The sequence below is a fragment of the Microtus pennsylvanicus genome, chromosome 7 (genome assembly GCF_037038515.1).
Source record: "Microtus pennsylvanicus isolate mMicPen1 chromosome 7, mMicPen1.hap1, whole genome shotgun sequence".
In the NCBI taxonomy this organism is placed as follows: Eukaryota; Metazoa; Chordata; class Mammalia; order Rodentia; family Cricetidae; genus Microtus; species Microtus pennsylvanicus.
In genome coordinates this window covers 96,390,906-96,403,852 of record NC_134585.1, presented here as the reverse complement: position 1 = coordinate 96,403,852, position 12,947 = coordinate 96,390,906, and positions in this window count along the sequence as shown.

The following is a 12,947-nucleotide window of genomic DNA, read 5'->3' as shown; positions in this document are numbered from 1 at the left end:
TGAGAGACGCTGTCTCAAAAAAAAATAAGAGATAGAGACTGAAAAAGACACCTGATGTCAGCCTCTGGCCTACACACACACACACACACACACACACACACACACACACACACACACTCACATACACACGCACGCACGCGCACACACCACACACACACACACTCACATACACACGCACGCGCGCGCACACACACACACATACACACGCACGCACGCACGCGCACACACACACACCACACACACACACACACTCACATACGCACGTACGCACGCGCACACACCACACACACACACACACTCACATACACACACACACGCACGCACGCGCACACACCACACACACACACACACATACACACGCACGCACGCGCACACACCACACACACACACACACACACTTACACAAAGAACTTCTGGAAGGGAGCAGTGAATCAATGCCTCTGCCCTAAAGTAGGAGTGTTTGACCTTGTGGCTGAAATCAGATCTTTAAAACAGAGCATAAATGAAGAAGCTACAATGTTCTTGTTTCTTGTTTTGTTTTATGGACTATTGATTTCAATTTCTAATACCAAAATAAAGTATCGACTTATTTTTCCCAAAAAATTAAGATTCTAAAAACCTCACATTAATAAAAGATTTGTAATTATATTTTTAAAAAAATCTGGTACTCAGTCTCAGCCAATCCGTATAATTTTACAAATCAAAAATTAAACTCTCTATCCAAAAATGTATACCTAGAAAAAACAAACATGAAATGTAACCAAAAAAATCACGTTTTTTTTTTCTTTCAAAAAAATACTAAACATTTTTGCCCAACAAAGTGAGGTTAATTAAACAAACTGCCTTCAAGTTATAACAGACATATTGTCTGGTTCAAAGGAAACTACTTCTCCAAATTCTGGGGCCCTTTCCCCTCTACCACTGTCAGGAGGGACAAACAGGCTAGGTTCCTATTAGCACCCCAAAGGGCACGCTGGCCTTCCGGGCTCACTCAGTACCTGTGGCTTTCCTCGGCTCTACTCATGCAGGCCCCTGTCCTGCCCTAAACCTCTGCAGCCCACAGCCTTCCCTTCCACAGCTTCTTGTTCCTATATAAAGTTCCGTCATGCGCCAGCTTGATTCTCTCTCTTTTTGTCTCTCTCTCTCGACCCTCTCACTGATTCCTCTTTCTTGGTCTCCTTTGCCTTCATCTCTCTGTCTTCCTCTCTTGCTCCCCTCTCTCTCCTCTTTTAAGCCCCAGTCCAATCTGCTGGCCACGTTGCCTCTATTACTTCCTCTTTCTGTTCTGGATGTTTCCAGGTGCCTCTGACTGTTCCCTTGCACACACTTAACAATAAAAACCTTCTCCTCAACCACTGGAGAATGGAGCGGTCATGTCCTCGGTTTATACATCTGCTGCCGAAACCCTCGGTTTATACGTGTATTTGAGGAACTACTACTCAGTTTTTTAAAATATGATAATATGTAATTTTCTAGCGCAGTCATTGCTGCAATACTTTTAGAAGTACATATGGTTTAGAGTTTTTGCTAGATTTTAGAAAGATTTTTTTTAGGTTTATTCATTTTATGTGTATGAATGTTTTGTCTGCACGCATGTCTTAGTATGACGTATGTGCCTGGTGCCCGTGGAGGTCAGAAGAGGGCATCAGATCCCCTAGAAATGAAGTTACAGGTGGTTATGAGCTACTTTGTCAATGTGGGAAATAGAGAATTCTAATAAGCTTGAATAACAAAAATCCGGAGTCAGATATTGGGGTAAATGCTGAAAGAGCAGAGAAGTAAAGGAGCCGGCCACTAGAGAGACCCTTAACTCTACCGAATCCTCAGACCAAAGTGGGCAAAATCCTCCATGAATCCTCAGACTGAACATTCTCAGCTCCTGTCTCCTCCCACCTTATATTCCTCTCTCCACCCAGCCATGTTGCTTCTGGCTCCATCTCCCTAGTGCTGGGATCAAAGGCGTGGGATCCCAAGTGCTGGGAGCAAAGGTATGAGCTCTGTTTCTCTTTGATTTAGTCTTGTGTAGTCCAGGGTGGCCTTGAACTCACAGAGATCTGTCTGCCTAGTGTTCTGAGTGCTGGGATTAAAGGCGTGTGCCTGGTCTCTAAGGCTAACTGCTGTGGCTAGCTCCGCTTGCTTGCTGATCTTTAGGCAAGCCTTATTTGTTACAGTACAAACAAAACATCACCACAGGGAAGTGAATCTGGGTCCTCTGTAAGAGCAACAGACGTTCCTAAGCAATGAGCCGTTTCCCCAGCCTGAATTTCAGATAGCTTTGTCCTGTTGTCTACCTTACTGACTCAAGAAATTATTCAGGGGGCATGGTTTTCCTTGTGGATTTATTACTTTGGGTAGCATTTTCATGAAAGGCAAGCAAGAACAGCAGGGGGGGGAGGCTATCTGCAGCTACATCCACAGCCTTAAACGCTCATATTGGCAGATGGGCATCCCTGGTACCAAAGTGAATCTAAGAGGGTCTGTCTGTCTGTGGTACACTCTGAAGATCTATACAACACTCCCTACTAACTCGGGGTCAGGGCAATGCAGGTGGGGGACATAGCCAGGACATCGCTTGAGGAAACACGTCTTTCAAAGTCCATCAAAGGAACTCTCTAGCTCATACCCACAAACGTCAGAGCATCTCAGATCTCAATCATTCTCATGAAGGGAGGGACAGACACCCAGATCGTCCCAGCTGTACTTCAATAGCTGGGAGAGCAAGGAAGATGATTCTGGTAGCTAGCCATGATATTAAAATACTTGCCTACTGATGGAGTATGGACCCTGAACAGCTTAAACAGCACCAGCACCAGCAGCCTCCAGTCTGGCTACAGCGGGTCTGTGCTCAAGGGCGTCTAAAAATGGTAGTGGGACACAGCTGGAGCAGCTGGGTTTGGAGGGGGTCGAGCATTTATCTTTACCTATTTACCTAATCCTCGAATTCTGTTATGGACACATTAACACTTCTCGGGGAATGCGTGAGAAAACACATCTTTACAGATGTTAAACCATCAGATCACACTTCAGATAATAGGAGAACCCAAGGCTATGGTGCCTCACACAACCAGCTTGGCCTATATTTTTTTTTTCCACTGTGCTATCGAGGCAGGCAGACATCAGAAAAGGAAAAGCAGCCAATGAAAATGTGGAGCCAGGATTTGAGCTTTGTGCCCTTGGAGTCACTGTTCCAAGCAGTTACCACCGAGTGACTTCCTTGGCAGATTGAAATGTTAACTAGGAGAAGAAGGCGCTGCGCGTGCTTCCGCCTCAATATTATCTTGAAGAAGCGCTGCAGGGGCAGCTTCTGCCACGTCAGCAAGTAATGTGAATTGAGGTGGATGAACCAAACCACTGACTTCCTGGGTGAAATTTATCTGAGTGAGTCTTAGTAAGCAAAGCAGGAAGCTGTAGAGTCCCTTTTGTAAGCATTAAACATTGACTATTTTAAACTCAGAAAGGCAAATATCACGTTTTCTCTCCTTTATGATTCCTAGAAAAAAATATGTGCATATATGTACACAGAAGTAGAAGCAAAACTATCTAGAAGGCACTAGCGGGTGGGAGGATAGTAGGGAGGGGATAAGCTCAGAGCACATTATATACTTACATGGAAGTGTCCCTATTGCTGGAGATAAAACTTAGTGGTAGAGCATTTGTCCAGCATGTACAAAACCCTAGGTTCAGTCTCTATCACAAAAAAAAAAAATGGAAGAGAGGAAGGGAAGGAGGAGGGAGGGAAAGAAGGAGGGAAGGAAGAAGGAAAAGGAGGGAGAAAAAGCTAACCCATAAACTTCTGATGTCAACTCCCAGGGCAAAAACGGAAACAATGTGAAAATCCAACACAGACTGTCTCCTTCACAAACTACAGTCCCATAATAATGGCACCTAACAAAAATGACCTGAAAGAACTTCCAAACAAAGAATTCAAAAGAACACTTCTAAGCATGCTCAACCAACTCAAAGAAGACATGAACAGATGCAAGCAAACACAGAGAAGAGTGAAATAAGAGAAGTCAATTCAAAATATGAAAACAGCTCAGCAAAGAGAACTGCTGAAGGAAACCCACACTGAAACGATGCTGAAATGAAAGACCCAATGGGGCAAATAAAAACCTCGCTAGTAGAACAGAATGCATGGAGACCCAAGCCTGGAAGTCAAGGTAAAAAAATTGGGTCACTCAGTAAAGGTCAGTGATAAGCTTCAAGTGTATGTGTGTGTCCGTGTGTGTGTGTGTATGTGCACGCACACGCGTCTGTGTGTGTATGTGTACGTGCGCATGTCTTTGTGTGTGCATCTGTGTGTGTGTGTCTGTGTATGTGTGCACACACATGTGTACATGCAGAACATAGGAGAGTTCTGGACACCATGAAAGGACCTAATCTTTGGATTATGGGCATAGAAGTAGGAGAATGCCATAGCAAAAGCAAAGAAATTTTCCAAACCTAGAAAAAGAGAGGATGTTGTAGGGGGCCCACCAGCAACGATCGCTCAGATACAGTTTAGAGCTAATTAATTGAAAGTCTTTATTCCAGCCAGCTGGGACTACACTCAGGCACTCAGGACCTATGCATATTCCCAAGTGAACAAAGTACAGTGTTTTTTGGGCAAAAACCACATCTTGGCACCTTGCTCTATGGCTGCAATGGGACTTTGAGAAGCTGGGATAGGGGGTTGGGGGAGGGAATTCCACACAGTCAAACAGCTTAAACAGAAGCTAAGGTAAGCTAGCCAGCAGATCTTGATCTCAGGTTCCGAGAATAGAGTTTGGTAATTTTCCATGGATTTCTCCATCAAGGAGATCAAATTCTAGTTAAACCTGAAATGGCCTCAGCAAGAATCCAAGATGGAGTAACCTCTGCACTGTCTTGCCCCAACACAATTATCCAAGTGCAAAAGGTCTGCAAACAGATAGGACCAGAAATGAAACTTCCAATGGCATCGTATAGTTAAAACATTAAAAACAAAATAAAGGGCATTAAAACTGCAGGAAAGAAAGGTAGGCCCATTAGGATAACACCTGATTATTTGACAGAAACTTTTGCAGCCAGAGGGGCCTCGAAAGGTATATTCCAAGTTCTGAAAAACCACAGCTGTGAACCCAGACTATTATACATAGTAAAACTATTAAAACCAAAGGCAAGGTTTGAGAGATGGCCCTGCCATTAAAGCACATTGGCTGCTCTTCCAGAGGACCTACGTCTGATTCCAAGCACCCACATGGCAGCTCACAGCTGTCTGTAATTTCAGTCTTAGGGAATCCAACACCCTCTCCTGTTCCCTTTGGGCTCCAGACATGCTCATGGTGCATAGACATACATACAGACAAAATACCCACACTCATAAAATATCGATTTTTAGAAAAATTTAAAGAAAGCTAAAACTTTCCATGACTAAAATTGAGTAAGTTATGATTACTAAACCCACTTTCCAGAGGCTATGAAAAGAGCACTTGTCTCGGAAGAGGACAAACACACCTGAACTAAACAAACAACTCCAGAACCAGCCATTGAGAGAGTTCTAAAAAAATGGCACCAAAAAGCAACAAAGTAACAGCAACTAGTATATTCTAAGCTTATGGTGACCTCATCAGCCACATAAGTTCTTCTGGCTTTACCTAATGTTGTTATGTTTGAAGGTTTGGTACTCCTCTAGAGGACTCCATCCAATCTGGAGCTTTATCATCTATAATCTAGTGTTTCCCACACAAATGCCCAAAATTCTGAACTCCCTTCCATTGTGTCTACTTGCCTCCTTAATTTCTTTTGGCTTTTCCAGAAGACCTAACCTTTAGCCTGTCTGTACTTCCCCTAAGTACACTACATATACAAAGAAAACCTGTTTTCTCTAGCCTTATTGTGGAATCAATCTAGGCAGAACTTTGGGGCTCCCCTGGGCTTCCCATTTCCATCAACTAACGTATCAAATCTATTCTCATTAGTGACCGTCTTTCTTTTAAACATTTTTTAAAGGTTTATTATCACATGTAGAGTGTTCTGAATGCAGGTATAACTGCAGACCAGAAGAGGGCGCCAGATCTCATTATAGATAGTTGTGAGCCACCATGTGGTTGCTGAGAGTTGAACTCAGGACCTCTGGAAGAGGAGGCAGGGCTCTTAACCCCTGAGCCATCTCTCCAGTACCCAGTGACTGTCTTTCTAATGATTCAGAGCCTTGATGCTTCTGGCTGAGACTTACCAAAGGGTCTCTTAATATCATACAGTATTGTAACATTGTATTTCCTCTGATTAAAAATGCTCCCACCTTCCCCATCTGGATTTTGCCCCTGAAGTCTGCCTTAAAGGTTCTTTCTCCAGTCACTGGTCACAGTGAGAGGTTCACCACGTCTGGACATGGTGTAACTCCCAGGCTAGACCCGTGCTCTGTGAGGTAGCACTGCCTCGATCCTAATCGTGGCTCTGCAGTCTAGTCCCACAGACGACATAGAGTGTGTACTCAGTAACAATCAGTGATTCCTTCCTTTCGGTCTGTCTTCCCCCAGCCTGACCATCTCAGGCTGTTCTTATGTGATCCGAAGACAAATCTCAACAGGCGTCTTCCTAATTTTCACAGGATCGTTTCTCAAAGAAATTTCCATTTTATGCAACTCTGAGAAGAAGGAAAAGAAGTTTGGCTAGAGCCAGAGAGATGTCTCCGTGAGTTAAGGCATGTGTCTGCAGGCCTGACTACCTGAGTGCAATTCCTGGGGACCAGTGTGCTGGAAGAAGAGAACAGATTCCTCTGAGTGGTCCTGTGATGTCTACCCATGTTCTGTGGTGGGTACACACCCCCCACCCACATACACACATACATGAAATGAATGAATGAAGAATAAATGAATGAATGAGTGATGTAATGGGAAAAAAGGTTAAATTAGGCTCATGATAGTTTTCTTCTAAAAATATATTGAGAAATAGCCAGGCTCCATCTGATGTTGTCATGTAGGCCTTGGATCTCTTCTGTCAAACATAATTTCATAATACATTTCTTCAAATGAGGCCAACCGTGACAGAGATGGGTCAGGACAGAAACAAAACAACTCCATAATCATGTTTGGACAGAGTCAACATGGACATGGTTCAAGACAAAAAAAAAAAAAGGCCTCCTAGTCTGGCTGCTATGATAACCACTGCTCCTTTGTCAAGGCCATTGCCATGGCCTCTGTCTCTTCGAAAGCAGGTTTACTGAGATCCCCACTCATGAGATTAACCTTAGTTTCTGACAACAGCCGATCCTCCATACAAACCCAAGCATTTCCACGAGCTGGAATCTGGAATCCTACAATAGATCTCTGTGTAAAACTGTCTTACGGAACCACCCAGACTGCTGCCCACGAGCTGCAGTTCTCGCTGCTGGAATAATAACCCAAGTTTGCTCAATCCAAGTGCCTTTCTGTTGGCTACAGAGATTTGGTAACGTTTTGCCCTCTATACAGATAAACTGCCAAACACATCTGTGCAGCAGCTGCTTATGGAACTGGGGACTTCAGGAAGGATGAGAGGAAGTCACAAGGGCGCTCTCAAGGTGAAGGAGGGGGAACCACGGCTTTGAACCTAAGAAGCAAGCTGGACTGGAGTAGTCATTTTAATATCTGACAAAAAAAGCTTCAAACCAAAACTAATCAGAAGAGACAGCGAAGGACACTACATACTCATCGAGGGAAAAATTCACCAAGTTGTCATTTTATTCTTAACATATATGCCTCAAACACAAGAGCACCCAAGTTTGTAAAAGAAACACAACTATAGCTCAAATCACATATTGACTCTCACACACCATAGTGGGGGATTGCGATACCTCATGCTCACCAATGAACACTTGTGCAACCATTATGGAGATTTGTGTGGCTGTTCCTCAGGAAGATGGGAATTGGTCTACGTCAAGCTTCAGCTATACCATTCTTGGGCATATACTCAAAGGATGCTTCCTCCTACCACAGAGACGCTTGCTCATCTATGCTCGTAGCAGCTTTATTCATAATAGCCAGGAATTGGAAACAACTTAGGTGTCCCTCAAAAAATGTGAAATCATGAAATTTGCAGGGAAATGAATAGAACTAGAAAAATGAGGGGGATTCTGCAGGTGTCATACAGGGAAGCAAACCCCAAGAAAAAATAAGAATGAAAACCTGGCTGGGCAGTAGTGGCACACGCCTTTAATCCCAGCACTCGGGAGGCAGAGGCAGGCGGATCTCTGTGAGTTCGAGACCAGCCTGGTCTACAGAGCTAGTTCCAGGACAGGCTCCAAAGCTACAGAGAAACCCTGTCTCAAAAACCAAAAACAAAAAAAAAAAAAAAAAAAGAATACCCTGCATATATTGACTTGGATCAAACTTCAGGGAGTCTAATGCCAGATGGTTCAGTTTAATCAATTCCAGGTGCACAATGAAGCTTAAGGGGTGACTACTTAGAAACTACAAAGCACATGTGACCAGGAGGATGGCTTCTATAGCAAAAAGGCCTAGCATCTAGTGTGGTCTCTGAGTAACCAACCAATATCTGATTTGGCTTAAAGCCCACTCCAGAAGATGGAACCCAAACCCAACACTGACTGAGTGACCATAAACATGAGGCTAGATAGCCCAGGGTACTAGGGTAAAACCAAGTACTATTGTTAAAAAATAAATAAATAAAGTAAGTGGCTGCTAATGGCATTCTGCTGCACTCATAGATCAGTGTCTTTCTGAGTCATCACCAGAGAAGCCTCCTCCTGAGGTAGATAGGAACACATAACAAATACAGAGAGCCACAGCCAGACCTTATGCAGAGCAAGAGACCTTGAAATATTCAGCCCTAAATGGGGTGTCCCCTCAGGGCTCAGGGGACTCTGTAGAGAGGATAACGACAGAATGTAAGAACCGTAGGGGATGGAGAACACCAAGACAGCAAAGTCCTCCAAATCAACGGGATGGATGCACAGATGAACTCACGGAGACTGAGCAGCACACTCAGGGCCCTCCTGTATCTGCACCAGATGGCTTTCTAGAGTTTAAAGGAGAAGTGGCCACAGGCCCCTTCCCTAACCCAGAAGCTAGCTCTAATAGATAACCTCCTGTAAATGAAGATTCAGTTTTCTCCAAGGGAGTCTCACTGGGAAACAAACTGCTCTCAAGGGCAGGCTGTTTGCTCAACAATAGATGGCCAACAGAAACCCAACTTCTCTCATAATATTGTGTAAGGACTTTTTAATTTTTTTCTTTTTATTACATATATTTTTTTCCTATTTTCTTTTTACCCTATAAATCCACAAAATTTATATTGTGGATTCCACTTTTGTTTGTTGGTTTGTTTATTATGTCTGCAGGCCAGAAGAGGGCACCAAATCTCATTACAGATGGTTGTGGGTCATCATGTGGTTGCTGGGACTTGAACTCCGGACCTCTGGAAGAACAGCCAGTGCTCATAACAGGTAAGCCATCTCTCCAGCCCCAGGCTAGTTGTTTGTATGGGATTCCCAGGTATGCAGTGATTCCCTGCTGCTCTATCAGTTTTATGTGTCTTTCCTTGGGTTCCTTCCCTTCTGTTTTGTCCTACTCGGATGTATTAGTTTTTAATCTTAATTTATTTTATTATCCAATAGGAGCCTGATTGTTTTCTAATGGGAAACAGAAAGGGAGGGGGTGGATCTGAAAGGGGAGGTGGGGAGGAACTGGAATAGAGGGAGGGAAAACCGTAATCAGGATGTATTATGTGAGGGGGGGAAATAAACGATTTTCAATAAAAGAGAAAAAAATCAAATGGTACTGGCAATATTTAACTTTATAATTTGGGTGTTTCCTTAAAATTGTGAAATGAAATTACGTTCACCCTTTTGAGTGTTTCCAGCCTGAGGTAAACTGGAAAATATAAAAGAAAGGAAAGACCAGAGGTCACAACGATACGTGCCAAGAAGCTTGGGCAGAAGTAATCGTGTTGCTATAAGTACTTGGGGAATTCTAAGTACTGAATTGGCTCTGAGCCTTCTTTCTGGAGATAAGCAAATACTGGAATGACCTCAAAACATACAATAAACAAAGAGCCAGAGCTTCCCAGGATGGGGAAAGATTTGTTTCAGTTTTAATTGAAGAGTTAACATTTGCTGAAGGACAAGAAGTTCTGACAGGAAATTTACTATTGGCCGCCAATAGATACTCATTTATTAAAGATGTTTGTTGTTTAGATGCTTATTTAAACCGAAAGCTGTTTAATACAGAAATCCTTCAGCATTCTTTAAAGACATTCATTAGCTAACTATCCGAGCACAAAGTCTAGCATGAAAGGTTTCGTTAGGCAGATACTGACCTTGGCTTTCACTCTGAAGCTAGCTCAAGGGACAGGGAGTTTTTTTTTTTTTAATTTATTTATTTATTAAGGATTTCTGCCTCCTCCCCGCAACCGCCTCCCATTTCCCTCCCCCTCCCCCGATCAAGTCACCCTCCCTCGTCTGCTCAAAGAGCAATCAGGGTTCCCTGACCTGTGGGAAGCCCAAGGACCGCCCACCTCTATCCAGGTCTCCTAAGGTGAGCATCCAAACTGCCTAGGCTCCCCCAAAGCCAGTACGTGCAGTAGGATCAAAAACCCACTGCGATTGTTCTTGAGTTCTCAGTATTCCTCATTGTCCTCTATGTTCAGCTAGTCCGGATTTATCCCATGCTTTTTCAGACCCAGGCCAGCTGGCCTTGGTGAGTTCCCGGCGATGAAAGGAGACAGAGACAGAGGAGCACGGGACAGAAATCTCAAGGTCCAAATCAGGAGCAAAAGGAGACGGAGCACGAGCAAGGAACTCAGGACCGCGAGGGGTGCACCCACACACTGAGACAATGGGGATGTTCTATCGGGACAGGGAGTTTATAGATGGACCATAAACATACCAGACTCGCTTGTCCAAAGAATCATAATTAAGTAATTGTTCTTTACCTTTATTTACTTAAGACGTTCTTTCTGACCAAGATTACTTACCCACAAATAAATATTATTATTTTAAAACACTGACTTGAAAAGTATCTGTCCTAGGGGACAAGAGATTGCCAGGTAGAATATACATAAGTGGTTCAAATGTCTTTTGAAATTGTCTACATAGTTTTAAAAGTCAGGAAGGGGTATGTTCAATCCCTCTTGGGTTATGGAACAAGGGAGAGCCCAAGTAAAAATTGTGTTCAATGATTCTGCTTTAAGCTTGTGTTCTTTCAGGGGAATTACTGTTAAAATAACCGCTGAGACTTCACACATTCCTGTACTATTGAGAAAACATTTTAATGTTTAACATGTAGAAGTTAATATAAATCACACAGGCTTTTACAAAGTGACTTCATCCATACAACCAACAGAGAAATGAAGGGATCAAACATTGCCGGAATCGCATTCCATCCCTCCTGTACATTCTTCTCCTAGGCAACTTTTAGCATCATAGATGAAGTGTGCCTAAACTGTAGCTTTATATAAATGGAATCACATAATATTAATGCCTTTGCTTTTTGGGTTTCAACAAAGGGATGAGTTTAGCTGGGCAGTGATGGCACATGTCTTAAATCATAGCATTTGGAGCTACAGGCATTTAGATCTCTGAGCCTGGTTTATAGATCAAGTTCTAGAACAGCCAGAGCTGCACAGAAAAAAAAAACTTGTATCAAAAAGTAAGCAAACAAGCCGGGCGGTGGTGACGCATGCCTTTAATCCCAGCACTCGGGAGGCAGAGGCAGGTGGATCTCTGTGAGTTCGAGGCCAGCCTGGACTACAAGAGCTAGTTCCAGGACAGGAACCAAAACACTATGGAGAAACCCTGTCTCGAAAAATCCAAAAAAAAAAAAAAAGTAAGCAAACAAGCAAGAAAACAACACTGGGGGGTGGGGGGTAGGGGGAAGAAGGAAAGAAAAGAAAGAAGGAAGATAGAATGAGTTCAAATTGTGTTTATTTGTAACAATACGCAGCACTTTGGTTTTCTGTTCTACTACTGATAACATTTGATTTGTTTTCAGTTTGGGTCTAGTATGAACCATGACAAATGAAAAAAAAATGTTTTTAACAAGAAAACAGTTGGCAGTTAAAAGTTGTTTTTTATTATTTTCCTATTAAAACAATGAAGCTATTATAGAAAGATTTTGGAGCATAACTTTCTATAGTCCTATGCCTGTATCTGGCATGGTGGTTCCCATATTTTATCCCTGAATTGAGAGGCAGGCAGATCTCTGTGGTTTCCAATCCAACCTGGTCTACATAGTGAGTTCCAGGTGAGCCAGTGCTACAGAGAGAGACCCTGCCTCAAACAAACAAAATAGTCTACACACAGCTAACTTGCCAGTGTTCTGTCACTGCTGAACCAAATCACCACACATTTAGTGGCTTCTACAATGCAAATTCATTCTCAGAGGGTTCTACAAATCAAAGGCCCCAACACAGGGCTATAAGGTCCAAATTCAGTGTCAGAAGGACTTCTGGAAGCTCCAGCATAAACTTTTTATCTCATTTCTGCCAGGTTTGATTCCTTGTGTGTATGTTCCTCTGTGTGTAAGCACACATGTGTATGTGTGTGAATGCTCCCGTGTTTACAGGTATGTGTGTGTGCAGGTGCACATGTGTATGTGGGTGTGTGTAGGTGCACACATATGTGCTCACGCACATGTGGGGGCCCGACGACAAACTCAGGTACCATTCCTCAGTCTCCAACCACACTAGAGACAGAGTGTCTCATTGACCTGAAGTTTGCCAAGTAGGCTAGACTGACTGGCTAATGAACCCCAAGGAGCTGTAATCACTCTCTCTGTTCCATATGAGGATTCTCATGGCTCCATGGTACCTACATAAACTAAGATGATCAGGATCCTCCACTACATGGGCAAAGTCTCTTTACCATGTGAAGTAACATAGTCAGAGGTTTGGGGAATTAAAAGATAGACTTCTTTGCAGGGGCATCAGTTAGCTCAGCAAACCAGTCTCTGAAATGATTTGTACCCCATTTTCCAATACACTTTTCA